This window comes from Schistocerca gregaria, chromosome 3 (assembly GCF_023897955.1).
Source record: "Schistocerca gregaria isolate iqSchGreg1 chromosome 3, iqSchGreg1.2, whole genome shotgun sequence".
Lineage (NCBI taxonomy): Eukaryota > Metazoa > Arthropoda > Insecta > Orthoptera > Acrididae > Schistocerca > Schistocerca gregaria.
Genome location: NC_064922.1, coordinates 215,871,936 through 215,885,500, shown reverse-complemented (window position 1 = coordinate 215,885,500; position 13,565 = coordinate 215,871,936).

Here is a 13,565-nt window from a genome sequence, read left to right as displayed (position 1 = left end):
ACAGGACAATACCCTTAACTTTGGGTTTCTTCAGAATTCTTGAACATACTCAGGATTTGAATATAATACATTTCCTTGGGGTCAAGAACATTATGTTCACGAATCAGGACTGGTTTAGAAAGCATCGTTTGTTTAAAATTCAGCTCGCCCTTTCCTCACATGATATACTGCGAACAATGAATGAAGGGCACTCAGCAGACTCCATATTTGGCGCCCAGATGGACGCCGCGACAACCACCACGTGAAGTGGCTCCTCATATATGTCTCGTTTCTTCGGGAAATAGTTGCTACTGACAGCCATTGTATGAAAACGTGAAGTTTAAAGCGTTTAGAAGTGTAAACCGTAGTCGGTAAGATTCGATGACTTTGCATACTACGTAGAGATTAGGATTAAAATTTTTAACAAGCTGCGAAATCGTCGCGAAAAATACAGTGACCCGTATATGTAATAAGTATCTTTTAATTTAAGTCTATGGTCAAAATCTTTTTTGTTTAACGGATTACTGGTTTCATCTTTAATGACCATCATCAGAAATGCAGCGAAAACGAGAAAAATATAGATACACTCGGAAACTGTATACAGCTTAAGAACAATACATTGAGAATATTGAAAACTAGTACTGACAACATTTGCATTTGTGCGCTTTAAATATGAAGAGGCATACCTTTTTCATAAAAACAAAGTCTTAATATAATGCAGCCATGCGGAATCAGCACCAGCATCGTCAAATACATATAAAGAACATCACATGCACGAGTCATGTTGTCAGTAAAACTACTGTTTCAATCAAGATACAGTATAGTAGCCACAATATGTTTGTGTTGTAAGTTGACCAGATGTCTCTAATGTCGACATACACTAGTTTTCAATAATTACTTGGAAAAGCGAAAATAAAAGGGGGTTACAGTAGTTAAAGTCTGCAATAAGCTTATAAAGTATAAAAGGTGTTACAATAATCAAAAGCAATAAAAAGAAGAACACGACAAAAGTAATACTGTTAAAAAAGACGAAGAGTTAAAAAACAGTGGCTGACGTATGCTATAGAGCCAATATTCTAGACAATGACATAAATATTAAACACCGTTGATATTGAACCGGGTAATACTAAACAACATAAAACAAATCGCTAAAGGAGCCACAACTTTAAGAAAATATAGTTCTGCATATAATTAGCGCCCTGTGTTAGCACTAACGCCAGAATTCGGCACAGGCGGGAAGTAGTTGGAGGAACATGACCGACAGAGGGCCCCTCGTACCCTGCGGTACTCCGTTGCAAGAAAAGAATGAAAAAAAGAAACCCGTAACAGTGGATGATCTACATTATCTGATTAATGCAGTCTATGTTATGAATAAAGAAGGAACAAGAACCTACTAGAGCCATGCGTAAAACGTATGAAAACGAAGTAAATATGTTATGCACTCAATAATAGGTGAACTTACGACACACTATATGTAAGATAGGTTGGCAGTAATTAGGGTAAAACATTTTCAAATAAAGCAACATAGGAATTAAGCAAAAAATCATTTTGCTAGTTAAGCAGTTAATGTGGCTCAATATTTTTTGTCTTATAAATTTTATGTTTTGGCTACAGAACGGTAGCTTGTTTTCAACAGTAGTTTTAGTGAAAACGTGACTCGTGCAAGTAATGTGATGTATATGTATTTGACGATGCCACTATGGCTGCAGTATATTAGGACTTTGTTTTTATGATAAAGGTATGCTTCTTCATATTTGAAGCGCACAAATGTACATTTTGTCAGTACTACTTTTCAATGTGCTATATGTATGGTTCTTAAGCTGTATACAGTTTGTGAGTGTATTTATATTTTTTCCCATTGCTGCTGCAAATCTGATGATGGTCATTAAAGGCCGAAATCGGTAAGCTGTTAAACAAAAAAGATTGTGACCATAGACGTAAATTAAAGGAAACTTATAAAATTTTTAAATTTTTGCTCTCCGCGTGTGTGGAGATGCGGCCGACTGTCGAGCGAGTGTCGCGTATCGCCACCTCAGCAGCCGCGATACGTCAGCTGCGTCGCGTCCGTCGCACCGCGCATCAGCAGCCCCAGCGGCTGTAGCATCGGCAGCTGGGGTATCACGCTGCGTCAGGATATGCAGGCCTTTGGCTGCCTTCCCATTTGGCCACAGCCGAGCCCACCACTAGTGCGGTACCCAAGGCAGGCAGCCAAAACAGTGTAATTTTCTGTGATAATTCACACTTACAAACATTTTTGCATCACCTCAGTTCCGAGAGCTCCGGAACCTCTACAGTAAATAGAGATGAACTTCATTTCCACCCTTTTTATTCTTCTTTGCTGATGACCAACTCCTCCGTCTCACTCATCTCCTCTCCCTCCAGCTTAACTCCCGTCACTCCGCCATTTTTGTCTCCCTTGACTTCGAAAAGACCTACGACCGTGTCTGGCATCCCGGTCTCCTGTTTAAACTCCAAACCTACGCCCTTCCTATCAATTACATCCACCTGATGACCGGCTTCCTCTCCCACCGCCCCTCCTATGTTACCATCCATAATGCCAATTCCCACACCTTCTATCCCTCTGCAGGTGTGCCCCAGGGCTCTGTCCTCTCCCCTCTCCTCTACCTCCTGTACACGGCACATATGAATGCTGTCCCATCATACAGTGAGACTTTAAGAGTTGGTGCACCAGATTGCTGTACACACTGGTACCTCTAATGCCCAGTAGCACGACCTTTCGCAATGATCCATGGCTGTATCCGTCGTGGCATACTATCCACAAGTTCATTGAGGCACTGTTGGTCCAGATAGTCCCCTTCTTCAACGGCAATTCGGCGTAGATCCCTCAGATTGGTTAGTCAGAAACGTCGTCCCTAAACAGCCATTTTCAATCTATCCCAGGCATGTTGGATTGGTTTCATGTCTGGAGAACATGCTGGTCACTCTAGTCAAGCGATGTCGTTATCCTGTAGGAAGTCATTCATATGAAGCACAAGATGGGGCAGCGAATTGTCTGAGCCGTGGTGAAAGTTCCTATTTTGAAGAGCACGCCGCAGTGCAGTGTGTGAAGAGTGCCCGTCCGTTTCTGGCGGTGCCGCCACTGTGGCAAGCGCAGCTTTGGTGCCTCCCTCTCTGGTGTGAAACGGGAAAGGTAGCCTGTTCAAGTGCATCTAAGGGGCACTATGAGCTCGTCAGTTGGTCAGTCTGTCAGTCCCGGCGAGTCTGGTCAGTTGGTCAGCCGGATCAGTGTGGGGCAGTCACTGTTTGTCTGTAGTCCGGAGTGCTAGTAGGCCCTATGCGTTAGGCCGCCTGTCTGCTCGGGTTTGCTCTGGCAATGGGCATTGGCGGTCGGGTCGATCGGTTGGTCGGTGGCGCACTGAGACACAAGATGAATTGTCCGTCTGGACCGTCGCCGCATGTGAGGTCGCCACGTGAGTCCAGTGGGCCGCGCCTAATAGCGAGGGGTAGTGACTTCGCGGCTGACACGAGAACAACAGGAGGCAACCCACGACGTCGGGCTGGCCGGTGCGACCTGCGACGCCGTGAGACGGGAGATCGACGCGTCTTCCTGCGTCCATTGAAGCGGCTGGCAGCGGACGGTTCGGAAGAGCGTTTTGGGGGTGCTTCGCCAGGTCTTCGCCAGACATCGCAGTTTATTAAAAGTTAAGGGATTCGTGATAATTATGTTGTTTCATTTACTTGTTAAATTCTAATTGTGTTCTTGGTCAGTGTGGCGTCCCCAGCTTGCTCGTCTGTCTCCCGTCCGCATTTGTTAGGCAATTAGTGTCTGTCTGTCTGTCGGTCTTCCGTACGTTAATAGCTGCCTCTGTCATGTTTGTCGGGTTCGGTGTTAACGAATTTATTGCTTAAGATATAAAGACCGAATCTCTGAAATGTGTTTTTATCTTGCCTATCATCTTGCGAGGTGGTATATGTGCAATGTAGAGCAAGTTGGTACATTTTATGTAAAACTCCATTTTATGCGTTTTATTTAAATGGGTATGTTAGTGTATAAAGTTGCCACCCTTCCACCGTAAGGGTCCTTTTACAAACAAGTAGCACTTTCGGTGGCAAATAATTTTAATGTCAGTGTTTTGTACCATTTCCATTCCTATTACGGGATGCATAGTATATGTGTTTGTGTGAGATGTTAAAAAATTTTAGTTTAAAGTAATCTGGTGTGTTGCAGATTTGCACCAGTGTAGTCTTTCACAAGTTGTGAGCGGTCGTGACTACGGCCGTGTTAAAAGGGAGCGACTAGGCTCTCAGCCCGAAAGCTCATACTATAAACAAAATTGTTATTTCTTCCTCTGAGTAAATTGTAACTTGATATTTACAGGGTGCTTTCTGATTATAATTTTAAATCTGTTTTTTTTAAAAAAGAACTTTTAGGAGTAAAATTTCAATTTATTGAAAAAGATTTTTGATTTGTTTCATCAGGTACCAATTGGCAACTACTTTCACGCTCACATTGCGTGGTTAAATGTGTTAATGTTCTTGATGAATCGCTAGTAAATAAGTTAAATTGTTTAAGAAAGATTTTGAAAGTAAATTCACTGTTCGAAGACGTCGGGAGTGAACTTCCACATCATGCAGCCTATTGCGCACAATTTGAATCATAACACAAAGTTGTGTGGCTGCACGAAAATCATTATTCAACATGGTGGTATTGCTCTCTGCGTTCCTCCGAGCTATAATGCGTAGGTAGCGGTCATCCACAGCAGAAGTAGCCATTTGGTGATCTGAGAGAGGCACGGTTCCTGTCTTTCCTAATCTCCTCCATATCCAAACTACATCGCTTTGATTCACTGCGAAAAACCTGGACACTTCACTTGTTGTGAGACCTTCCCGGCTCAAAGTAATACTTGTGTATTGTTCATCAGTGTGGGATCCGTACCAGGTCGGGTTGACAGAGGAGATACAGATGATCCAAAGAAGAGCGGCGCGTTTCATTTTTATTTTTTTTTATTTGGTAAGCGTGATAGAGTTACGGAGATGTTTAGAAACTCAAGTGGCGGACTCTGCAACAGAGGCGCTCTGCATCGCCGTGTAGCTTGCTGTCCTGGTTTCGAGAGGGTGCGTTCCTGGATGAGGCAGAAAATATATTACTTCCCCTTACTTATACCTCCCGAGGAGAATAGGAATTTTAAATTTGAGAGATTCGAGCGCGCACGGAGGCTTTCCGGCAGTCGTTCTTCCCGCGAACGATACGCGACTCGAACATGAAAGGGAGCTAATGACAGTGTCACGTAAAGTGCCGTCCGATACACACCGTTGGGTGTTTTGCGGAATATAAACGTAGATGTAGATGTAGAACAACGTGAACGCTATCTAACTGCGGTACTCACCGCCTTGGCATGGTTGAATTACAGAGAACATGAGCAGTTTACCTCCTTTCTGGGGAAATGACTGGAACTGATCGACTGTCGGACCCCTCCGTCTAATAGGTGCTGCTCATGCATGATTGTTTACATCTTGGGCGGGTTTAGTGACATCTTTCAAGAGTGAAAGTGGCTGCGTCTGTGATAAAATATCCACAGTCAACTTCTATCTTCAGGAGTTCTGGGGACTGTGGTGATGGTAACTTTTTTGATTTGTGTAATTGAAGCCAGAAGACAATGCCATGTCACAGCATGTAACTTCTGGCTACTAGCCAGCCATGCTAACGAACGACATAACAAGAGATGTTCATGTACCATTTAATATACCTGGGGAATCACCGAAGAAATTCTACGATGACATTGCCAATCTCCTTCATGGAGTGAAACCTGACGCACAAAGTGTCCAGATCAGCCATGTTTCAGTCCAGGTTGTTCGGTCACATACGAGAACTAAAAGAAAAGAATGAAAGATTACGTCCCGGAATCTCCAAACCTGATACGGTGACACCGAAATCCCGTGTACAACTTCTAGAGCTGGAGAACTCCAAGGTGACAGGGAAAGCGACTACCTCTACTCCTTTATATGCCGCTGTTGCTGCTTTTTAAATACCAAAGGTAAACACAACTGCGAACATACAGAAATCGGCAAACAAAAGGGGCAATATACCCTTTCTTAGATCCACAGAGAACAAGAACATATAAGATTTAAAGAAGATATTTACTGATACAACGAAACTGAGGATAGGCGAGATTAGCATCAAACCGATCCAGATAGCCAGTAGCGTTGTCATAGTAGAACAGAGAATGGTGGGGTCTGTAGATGCCTTCAAGAGAAAGGTCATCATATACACAGTGTTAATTGTGAACGACAATGAAACAAGAGAACTCTGTTAAATGTGTACAATGCTCTCAAGGAAATGGATGACAAAGAACTTGGAGAAGGTATCTATGAATTTCACTTGCCTGAACGCTTACAAAAGAAGGAAGATGATGGAGAGGTACCACTGATACTCCGAACCACCCCCAAAGATAAAACCTATGTTAATCAAGATGTAGGAGTCACTAATGCCGTTGGTAAGATCCGGCAGCAAAAAGAAAAGTCGGTTTCCGTGCTGTAGGAATGAATCATTACGTGGAGGCGCCAATGTGTTACAAGAGTTGGGACACACAAAGAAGATCTGTAAGCATGAGGAGCAAGTGTTCTCTCACTGTGAAGTACAGAATAGTGTATGTAGAAAAATCAAAAGAAGCTCCTCGCCGCAACAAGAACAAAAAACGTGACTCACCTAGGAAAGACTGTGCATCTTCAACATTGTTGTCAGAACGTGAGATGGGTAGAACAGACCACGGATTCATCTAAAATACAAGAAAGCGTAGAGTGGTAACTCCATATAAAATCTATGTAAAGTACGTAATAGAAGTCACGCAGCATAGGAAATGGAAGCACAAATCCCCGTCGATGATAGCCAGGAATTGACGTCGTCCCATAGCCTGGTGTCAGCAACCTGGCATTACGCTGCCAGGCAGAAAACGTTTTATACGACGAAATCCAGCACCAATCAAAATAGAGTTTACTGAGAAGGAGCATCTTGACTTCATGTATTTCACTGATGGTATGATACTACCACAGAGATTAGGGATAGCAGTTGGAAAGGAACTTAGAAGACAGTCTCTTGAGTGGGTAATAATGCAGAGAAAGATGCGTTGCATGATAAACGAACTTGAGCTGCACCAGTTTTGTTTGACTGAAGCTGAAATTCAGGAAGCCTAAACATAGAGACTGTAGTTCCGGCGTAACGACAAGCGAAAGAATAACGTTGACGAGGAAAGAGTAAGGAAGTCTGTGAGACGAAGTCAGACAATAGTTCGCTAACTAGGACGGCGCGAAGACAGGAGCGGCATGTAGGCCAAGGGAATATGAGCACCGCTCCGCCTAGCCGCGGTGTGGAAGAACGCTATAGCAGTGACTTATGAGCTGGATTGTTTTGCTTGCATTGAAACTTCAAATGGTTCAAATGGCTCTAAGCACTATGGGACTTAACATCTGAGGTCATCAGTCCCATAGACTTAAAACTACTTAAACCTAACTAACCTAAGGACAACACATACATCCATGCCCGAGGCAGGATTCGAACCTGCGACCGTAGAGCAGCGAGGTTCCGGCCTGAAGCGCCTAGAACCGCTCCGTTACAGCGGTCGGCTGCATTGAAACTGTGTATACCAAAGTACATTGATTATTTATTGCGACACACCTCTGTGAATACGCAAAGTTTGTAAAAACAAACTTCTTTAACATTATTTGCTTCATTTGTTGTCTAGCAGTCCGAGATAACATCTTCCTAGGCACCCTACATTAGACTAGTGGGCAGGATATTCATGACGACCAGTCCACAAAACAAAAAAGCACTGCCAAAACACGTGAAGAATCACAACAGATGAAGTTAGTGGCACTTCCCACGTGAAAAGTCACAACAGAGAAAGTTCGGGCGGAACACCTGTATCAAACCAAACTATGGCGGTTGCTGACGCAAGAGATATGCCTGGTCTATCAAGGCCTTCAACGGAAGACTTCCCAATATTTAAGCTGCCCAGCTGTACACTACATCTACATGGAGTTTCCTCCAGAGGATATGATGAAAGTGGTGATGACCATGATGGCATCGAACTGCACCTGCAGACACCGACGATGTTTCGACATCAACAGAATCATCTCCCCTATTTCCGCGTGATATCAATCAGATTTTGCACTTTAGTTGCATTTTATACCGTTTAAAGCAAATCAGTAGACTTCTGCAGCTACTTTAATATACGTGCTTCAATATACTCTAAACTTAAGTGCAAGCGAACATATAAGATCCGACTGTAAAAGCAAACAAAGATATATGGCAGGTATCAAAACTTGTACTCTAAACTCTGACATGTCATTTAAATCAAATTATGTACTTCCAACAATTTTGCGGGTTATCTGCTAGTAATAGGTAATGAATGAACACCAATATTTTTGGTGTGCTTATCAATGTTGTCCCTTTGGAGCCGTTACCATATCATTTTTGTCATACGAATTTTCTACGTTAAAGCATAGGTGAAATATATGCTCTTCGTTTAAGAAATATGTAACATAGAAATCTTCGATCTAATTTTTTTACACTTGCTTACATTTTCTAGCGTATATATAATTATTAAACGTGTGCACCCAGGAGTTCTAACAGTGGACCGAAATTTCAGTATGTGGTGTGTGTACTGTAAGACCTTCGGTACACACACCATCAGATTATTTGACTTGTCGCTGTAACGAAGTAGGCGAGTGTCAGCAATATGTCTCGTGGTCTTATCGTGGCGTGTTTATCTTCTGCCATTAGGTCAGACGATAGAAAAGCCACTTACACGCTTAGAGCAGCCGATTCACGGTGACCAACTTTAAACCGAAGTTGATTAATTTTCACACACATTTATTAAAATCATAAAAAGCATTGAAATTACGTAACTTGATCTTGGATGCTGTTTACAATTGAAAATCCGAAGTTCCTTTGGTCTTGGTATATTAATCTTATTCTCACATATCTCTGATCCTTGACAAAGTGTCTATTAATTTATCTTCATGGTTATGTACAGGAATATGATAATCTTCTTAGGTACAGACTGAAACTTGACCATAGACTGGTACAGACTAATGTAGACTGGTACAGACTGGTGCAGACAAATGCAGACTGACTAATTGGTGGTCTGTATACTCATTATAGTACCTCATGCGTTCAGGTATCACTGTGTGACTGTGATCCGCGAGATGAAAAGGTTCTACGTTAGCAGCAATCTCATTGGCTGCGTTACATATTAATACACGGATCGGCGGAAGCAGAATTTGGTCCATCTCTAAGGCAGCGCCATCTCATAGTGCAGTGACGGAGGAGCGCTGCGCCTGCACTGTTGTGCTTAGTGGGCCGCGCTCTAGTGGGAAAGTTGTGTACCTTCTGACTACGCAGAACTATGTACACAACACATTACATTAACTGTCGCAGGGTGTCGTACTGAGTAGCTCAACTGACTTCACTGTCAGGTAAGTGGCCTTAAGGTTTGGGTTGAGGTGAATTAATACAGTTTAAGTTACTTCTTCCAGAACTAACAGTAAAACACATCGTTGGAACTAAACACCTGATGAACGATGCTATAATTATGATGATGCAATTCGGTTACAGTACCTCCTGTGAAACACCAGATAAGGTGTAAAATCAATCTAATAACCCCAAGAATGTGTACAGTGGTAGGACTTCCTGAACAGATCGTTTCAAGGTACCATCTGTAATGTCCAGAATTGCAAAAAATCCTACTAATTTAGACATAACTGGCTAAAACATAAATGTGAATAAAATTTTGAATTATGTGCTTTCAGTCAGAACTTGTCTTAAAACTTTATTTCATGTAGTATACACATAGTCCGCGAACTGTGTCTGTTTGGATGCAATGATGAAAATTTAAGAAACATAAGGGTGCACAGTTTCGCCGGGATATGCACTGATAAAATTCTCTCATGCTTCAACCGCAGTCACGTGGTTCTCCACAGAACACTCCTCTGCCATTGTCGTGTGGTGACCTCTTGACAATAGCCGAAGACAGGTCGGTCGAAAGCTAGAGGTTTTTATTCCACCTGACAAGGTCGGAAGCCCGACATTATTTTATCAATGTAAGTAACTTCACAAAATGCACAACAGATTTATTCGCTTAATACACAGACAATAAGAACTCTTAACAACAGAGTACTGAACGTGGAGGGCAGCCTTAAGGTATGCGCATTGAGTGCTGCTTGTTTACTTGTCAGCCACTTCCCAATGTCATGCCCCAAGGACGAGGGCCATATGGATGTTGAGGAGCAACAGGGGTCAGGAACAGACTGCCAGCCTGTTTCACCTCCATATCCATTACCGGGGGCCGCTCCTAGGTAGAAACTGTATGTTCACCAACTGAGTTTGCCATAAGTCGATTATGTATGGGAGTGATAGTGTTTCGTCCTTGATTGTGATTCGCCATGCATGTTATTGTCCAGGGTTCTGAGTGAATATGTAAGTTTAAATATATTTGAATATAATTTTCTCTGTCGTCCTTTGTTGTGTCAACAGGAGATCCCCAGTTTTTTTCACCACATAATTCCTCATCATGTAACAAATTTTAGATGCTTTGAGGTATTTGAGATAATTCATCTAATGGACAACCTCCTACACAGTTTGTTTGCAATATTCCTATTGCTTTTATATTATTTTCAAACGCTGTCAAACGAGCTATTATCTGGAATACGTTCATGTGAGACAAGAAAGTAATTCTGTAGATACTGCTGTGATTGTATTTTCTCTCACATGTAATAAACATATTCCGAGTGTTACGTATTGTGGTCAGCCAGCGTGAATTCGCTCTCACGATTATGTCTAAAATTCAGGTGTGCATTCTATGAGTACATGATGCAGTTAAATGGGTCCAGTAAAAGCACCAGCTCTTCCAGTCAACCATTCCAAGGATTCCTGCCGTTCCAGTCAAAGTGACAGATTTTCGAGAATTATTATGGAAACCAGCAATGCAATTAAGAGCGAACTGTACAAGTTTACAAAAGACTTCAAAACAGAGACGGACAGAGACAGACACACAGATCTGGGAGCTCGAAGAGAAAAAAATACTGAATCTGTCTCTATCTTGTAATAATGGAGCAGGTCTGCGAATACTTCGCTGCCGCCGATGGTAAGGCAGTAAGTGTTGCGAGATACTAGTGACTGGACAGCACAATAATTTCTCCAAATACACGTGGAAACAATACAGCAGGGTGTGAGGTCACATATAAACTGACCACCCAGTCATTATTAGTTATAACGCGGTATAATTAGACTACTCGATAGTAACACGAGGAAACCCTCAGAGCATTTTGATCATGTAGGTATCACTGAGGCGCACGTTAACTATGAATACGTACGTTACAGTATGTGTAACTTATATTAGTCGTTTTTGTTGCTGGATCCTCTGTCCGAAGACTGGTAGCATGGAGCTCTCCGTGCTGCTCTTCATGTGCGAGCCTCATCATCTCCGAATAACTACTGCAATTTACATCTTTCTGAATCTGCTTACGGTCTTCGTCACTAGTTCTCGTTCTATGAATTTTACCACCACACTTCCTTCCAGTACTAAACTGATGATGCCTTGATGTCTCAAAATGTTTCCCGTCAACTGATCCCTTCTTATGGTCAAGTTTTGCAGTAAATTTCTTGACTCTCCTATTTCATTTAGTACATTCTCATTAGTTACTTGATTGACCAATCTAATCTTGAGCATTCTTCTGTACCATCACATTTCGAAAACGTATAATCTCTTTTTATCTAAACAGTGTATCCTCCATGTTTCACTTCTGTATGTGGCTATACTCCCTACAAATACTTTCAAAAGGACTTCCTGACACTTAAATCTGTACTCGATGTTAGAAATTTTTCTTCTACGGAAACACAGTTCTAGCTATTGCCAGCATCCCATTCTAGAATCAGTGCGAAATCTACTAGTGTCTCCAGATATATTACACGTACACTACCTTCTTTTTTACTTCTTAAACTAAGTGTCTGTGTAAAATTCTACCAGGCGGCTTCCTCTTTTAAACAAATGGTTCAAATGGCTCTGAGCACTATGGGATTTATCTTTTGTGGTCATCAGTCCCCTAGAACAAAGAACTACTTAAACCTAACTAACCTAAGGGCATCACACACATCCACGCCCGAGGGAGGATTCGAACCTGCGACCGTAGCGATCGCGCGGTTCCAAACAGTGGCGCCTAGAACCGCTCGACCACTTCCTCTTTCATTCCTTTCCCAAAATCCTTATTCACCTACTACTGACGCGAAGGGTAGCTGTTCGGTCTTATGCGCCTTGTCACGGTTCGCGCGCCTCCCCCCCCCCCCCCCCTACGGAGGTTCGAGTCCTCCCTCGGCCATTGTTGCTTGTGTTGTCCTTACCATACGTTGGTTTACGTTAGATTAAGTAGTGTGTAAGCCGAGGGGTCGATGACTTCAGCAGTTTGGTCCCATAGAACCACATTGAAGAAAAAAAAAGAAAAAAAAACACCTACTCTTTCTCCTTCTCTCACTTTTCCTACTATCGAAATCATACTATCGATATTATTAGTAAGTAAATCGTTTATGTGTGAGTGCCATTATCCCACACGTTACAGCCATCAGTCGACGTGAATTGAGATAGCCGTCAGTGAAAGCCATTATTTGTGTTTTACGTGGAAATGTTAATTAAGAATACTGTTGTCTCTTTTGCTTACTTGATAAATTAGTAATTTTCATTTTAGTTCAGCTTTATCGGGCACTTGTAATCACTCGCTGTCAGAGGCACTTCATCAATTTTTGTATTTCGTTTTATAGTAATTGAAATGAACGGGTTCCATGTTCTCGTCGTGAAGGCCCAAGTGGTGTCGGCATCCACCGTGTCATCCTACGTCTTGTGGTGTCTTGCGGACGCGAAATTGTGGGGCATGCAGCCACCAAGAAACTCCGCAAGTCGTTTTACCAACTTTTCAAACCGCGGAGACTCTACTAATCACTCAAGTAGTTCATCACTTGCCTTCATCAGGCTGAGAGGAACCCATGCCAATATTCCCTCCAAGGAAAAATTCTTGCCTTTCTCGGTAATCGGAGTCGTCCTCATAATTACATTAACAGAGCTGAATACAGATTAAAATAAGCCTTAGATCGAGGACATCCAAAATACTAAATGATTTTTGTGACTTGTTCTAGTTCCAACAGACGTCTAGAAGTCGACTGCACCATTTGGAGGTGCAGTCTTCAGCTCTTGCCATGTCTCGTGATTTGAAGAGGATCCCTTTCAACATGTGCGCCTCTTCAAACGAAGAGAGTTTATTGCGTTTTTATTCTATCAGAATGTATTACTCGATACAGTTTTAAATTTGTCTCAAAACCATATAAATATGTTTACTTACATTTATAACTTTCTCAGTGTTGTAAAACGTGCTGCCTAAGTACTCTTGTAGTAATGAAATTAATTTCAAAGCCGCAAGTTAATTATTGTTCCTTTTCTCGATGCACCTCAAGTAAATAAGAAAATTGATAATTTACGGCCGGTGCACTACAATCGCTGCAAGCTATGTCCCGATATGGGGTTTGCTGTTCTCGTAGCAGCATAGGAAAATATATTTGAGTGTTTACCGTAGACAAGTCCGTT